At 36.7% G+C, this 4,941-nt stretch overlaps 1 pseudogene; it reads right to left on the reverse strand.

Moving 5' to 3' along the window:
• Positions 1–1,888: 1,888 nt before the first annotated feature.
• LOC119528995 lies at positions 1,889–2,641 on the reverse strand (annotated as a pseudogene).
• Positions 2,642–4,941: the final 2,300 nt, after the last annotated feature.

The following is a 4,941-nucleotide window of genomic DNA, read 5'->3' on the forward strand; positions in this document are numbered from 1 at the left end:
TATATTTTTTATTCTCTGCCCAGATTACTCAAGGATGTGTCACTGTTTCACTCCAGCCTATACTAACCTACCGTATCTCACTTCCTATTCAAAGTTCCATGCAATTGTGGTGTTTGAACAAATCGACTGTAGAGTTGTACCGTTTAGAAAATTTAGATCCTGTACCAAATAGATATCTATTCCCTTGGTCTCATATGTGCTCATGTTATTTTGCTTTTTCTTTATTACAGGTTGCAAAATGGTGGCTGGCAGAAGACCTAATTATTGGGGTCAATTCAGCACTTTAAATATGAGAATTCAACACTATTATTTAGAAAATGCCATGTCCAGTTCCTTACAGATTGCCATACCCTGTTTTTGGCCTGATTCAGAGATTGTCTGGTCCTTGGATGCCTTCAAGCCAAATGGACATGAATTAAAATGCTACTAATTTTTAACCTTTTCTCCCACTATAATTGCCTATATTTCCTTATTCCAGTGATCTTATGTTTTGCTAAATGCATCTTATACTTTTCCACTTTTTTTTCATCTTTGCTTATTATATTCTTTCCTAGAATAAATTTTTCCATCCCTCAACCAATCAAAAACATCTTTCAGGGGCAACTGAAATCCCATTTCTGTCTCAAAGTCCTGTCTGTCCAACTGAGCCCAACATCACCTCTACTGCCTTTTGTTGGTATCACCTATGGTAAGGAAATGCCATCTGTATTGATCGTATCTCTCCAACAAGAGTACTGAACTCCTTCAAATGCAGTTATATCTTATCTTTGAATGTACAGGGACTAGTGAAGTTTCTTGTATGCAGTAGGTATCCTGTAAGTTTTTGATTATTGATTTGCTTATTGACATAATCTACTGAATAGATCCAAAATCTCAGTGTAAACTAGGTAACAATTGCCTTTTTCCATTCATAAAGCTTTTATTCCACTTATATTAACTTAATACACATGTTCTTAACAATTATGTTTGGGTTGTTCATGAAAATTTCATTAGACGTTAAACAAGGCTAGTCATTGTCATGTTATTTCCGTTATCTATTTGCACAGCACATGCATGTTAGGCAGGTATAAAAAAAATCACAAAAGCAAAAAACCTAAAAAAAGTTAAATACATGGGTCTTTTTGTCTTACTGCTGTGCTTGATACACATGAAGTAATGGATATCAAGCAACTCATTTTTACTACATCGTTTCTTTATATTTGTTCTTAGATTGCCTAAAACATTTAAATACAAATAAAATGAGTATAGCAAAAATAATAAAAGCAAACAGCAGGTAATTTTATAAATAATGGGATGTGAACCATTTCTACTCTTCTTCGGAGTAAATTGGGTCACAACTTTGTCTAAAGGAACACTTCTGCAGCTATAGTCAAAGGTGTACACATTGAGACTGTACTACACAGACATACATGGTTTAACATGTAAGAGCCATGGGACATCTATTTTCTACCACAGCCTTGAAAATGCTCCAAAACTTAAAGTACCCACAGTAACTATACTTCTGACTGGAACCAATTGTCCCTTTTATTCCCCATTAGGACAAACCAATACGTAGGCAGTTTTCTTTGCTTAGACATGGAAACAGTTTTAACCCTGGCCCTTGTGAAGCCACAATGTGCTCAAAGTCTATGCCAAACATTTATAACTCGTATAAAATATTGGGTGCCTCAAGATGAAAAACAGATAACTCTCTAATGTTAACTGGCTCTACTCGTCTAATATGAAACATGAAAACCACATGGGAAATACAGAAATTCAAATAGAAGTAACATAAACCTGTCATAAATTGTAAACAACAACAATAAAAAAACTGCTTGTGGGACAGCATGGATGACAAATGGTCTACTGTGTAAATTTTAGAATGAGGTAAAAAAAATCGGAAGGCTGGTTAATTTTCCCCTCCTTCTTCTGCTTCAGCTTCATCCCCTTGGGCATCTGATGTCCACAATGTCAAGTTGTCTCTTAGTAATTGCATTATTAATGTGCTGTCTTTGTATGACTCTTCCTCAATGTATTGAGTTCAGCAATGGCTTCATCAAAAGCTGTCTGTGCAAGAGAGCAGACGTTCTCTGGGGAGTTCAGAATCTCATAATAGAACACAGAAAAGTTAAGGACTAGATCCAATCTGATAGGATGTGTTAGTTGCATTTCCTTTTTGCTGATTTCAAATGCTTCTTGGTATGCTTGTTGTGACTGATCCACAATCCCTTTCTTGTCATCACCAACAGCAACCTCAGCCAAGTAGCAAGTATAGCCTCCTTTCATTTTCAAATAGAAGACTTTGCTCTCTGCTTGTGAGGCATTGGGGTTCAAGAACTTTTCCATTGGATACAGTACATCATTTCAGGTATCTATTAGCTCTGTCTGGATTTTCTGTTTTCTTGAGCCATCTGCTATTTTTTCTCAGCACCTTCTGTCTTTTGCTCAATCTTTTAAATGACCCTCCAATATGACCATGAGCTCCTACAACAGTTTTGTAAGCAATTGAGAGAAGATTCCTCTCCTCATTTGATAATTCAGCTTCTTGCTCAGTTACAGACTTCATGCAACCTGCCATGTCATTATAACACTCAGCCTGCACAGCCAGTTTGGCTTTCTGCACCAGCTCGTTTTTATCTATGACTGGATGTTCTGTATCCAGAGTAGGTCAACAATTGCCTTTTAAAGCCAGTTTACTCAGTCAATTTTTTTCTGCACCATAGAAACCATTGTGCTCTTGTTCAAACATGAGCTTGGCTGGGGAAGTAATGCCCATGATCAACTAACCCATGATGGAATGGACTGGGGATTGCTTTGAACAAGAATGTTAACATATATGTGTAGGGTAGGGAAGGACATAACCATCTGTGGAGGGACTGGCTTGAATCTTGTACAGAACAGGAATCTTTCTCAGGTTGGCCCCCAAGGTAATCCAAACAAAAGAAGGATGAGCTCGATGTGGGATACCCAGCTCAGGTTCCCAGTTGGAGTAATATTGAGTGGTTTATTAAAGTCTTCTGAGCCTCCAAAGAGCAGAAAAGTGGTGTCCAAAAAGATGTCTGGTGTGATTTGACTCCATTTTTCCTTATTTTGCATTTGCAATCAACAAATATTTATTCAGTCCACATTAGGTGTAAGAAACAGATCAAGCTATTGGGGTAGATAGTAAGCAAACTATTCAAAGATCCCTGTCCTTGTGAAATGTATAGTCATAGTTTACATAGTATAGTCAAACACCAACTCTGTAAGTGCATTTTTTTTTTTAATACTGAGTCTTCTAACCAACTGGGCTTTTACATCTATTATGAGTAGACCACACACCTTATAGTAGAGGGATTTTCACTGGTGGATGCTACTCTCATTACCTCATTCCTTTGATGGATAATGACATGCATTTTAAAGTGGGTAGCAAATATTAAGTGCTTTCTGTCTATGATTCACCCCTATTGAAATAAAATCTATGATCTTAGCAAATACTTAAAAAAATATTTAAACTACTAATAATACATGTACTGGCCATAGTGATATTTGTTTTGCTCTATATTCCTTTTCTGTATGTCTTTGACTTGTATGGTACTTTCTCTTGGACATAATGCTTTCTCTTACATTATCTCATTTAATTAGAAAAACTATAATATGAAATACATATTATTTCCATTTCATGGTTGAGAAAATGCTCAGAAATTTTGAATAGCTTGCACCCTTGTGACTTCCCAGTCCATTCTCTTTTCAGTCCCACATGCTGCCTCTGCCTTTATTGAGCTAATTACTAATGCTTTGTCATCATCAGCTCACCATTAGATGCTGCTAGCAATCAAACTTTGGTTCATAAAACTCAAGCACCATTTTGAGCTTACATTTACTCTAATTCCTTGGACTGATTGTTTTTTATATACATAAATCAGACTTGTTACTCTATTTGAAGGCAAAGTTAAAAGAAAACTTAAGAAAATATGCAAATTTTGTCAGTACCTCCACCAAGAAGAAAATCAATGAAATCATCAAGATATCTTTAATTTTTTGCTACAGAAAGGGGCATCTGATTAAAATGAGTCACTGACGATAACAGTTAACATAAGGGAAGCAGAGAAGTTGTGCTAGGTAGAGTTAAGAACTCTATGTAGGGGCGTTAACCACCCCAACATTCAGAAATCAGCCACCTTGAAACCCCCTGCACAAGGGATTGCCAAACTCATTTTCACGATTGTAACCTATTTAGGTCTTCAAAGATAGTCTCCTGAGGCTGAAGATCAACATTGTACCAACCCCCAGTACTGCTTTATTCACATTAAAAAAGGACTTTCAGTCCTTCAGGAACAGCAGTTGCATTAAAGTAAGCAAATTCCAGGGAAAACCAATCAGGTTGTAAAGAATTTACATCCTTCTTTTTATAAATGATCCTCCTGGCTCTCTCTTTTTTAATCTTCCTAACAGTTGGTTGGTTTTTTAATCTTCTTAAAACTGTCACTTCCTTTCCTTTCTCCCATTTTGCCCAAGTATAGTCATTTTGATATATTTGCGGCAGACAAGAACCCATTGCTGAAGACGTATGTTCTAAATATTTCCATCAGATTCCATGTAGCTACATAACATGTAGAGACATTTTTCAGTAGTGCTGGGTACTGTCTCAGGGATTCAAAAGTACCCCTTGAGGCATGAAATCCTCTGTGTTAAACCTAAAATAGAAATGTCCATTTCAATCATCCAGATTATAGCTGTAGAAATGTCCTGCGGGCTAGATTTTTATCACCAACGACACTTCTATATCCATGCTTGCTTGAAGTTTAAGCCTTCTTAATATGTTTTTCTTCAGCCAGCAACCCAGTCTCGCTCACCTGCTGTTTCAATGAACTAGAGCAAAAATGTGGCTTGATGAAACTTAATAGCTGATCCTTGTTTAGATATAATCTTCTCTATCAAGTTATTCCGGTGAGTGCACCTGGTTTAGGCTGCAGCTGCTTC

The sequence above is a fragment of the Choloepus didactylus genome, chromosome 3, assembly GCF_015220235.1.
Source record: "Choloepus didactylus isolate mChoDid1 chromosome 3, mChoDid1.pri, whole genome shotgun sequence".
Classification (NCBI taxonomy): Eukaryota; Metazoa; Chordata; class Mammalia; order Pilosa; family Megalonychidae; genus Choloepus; species Choloepus didactylus.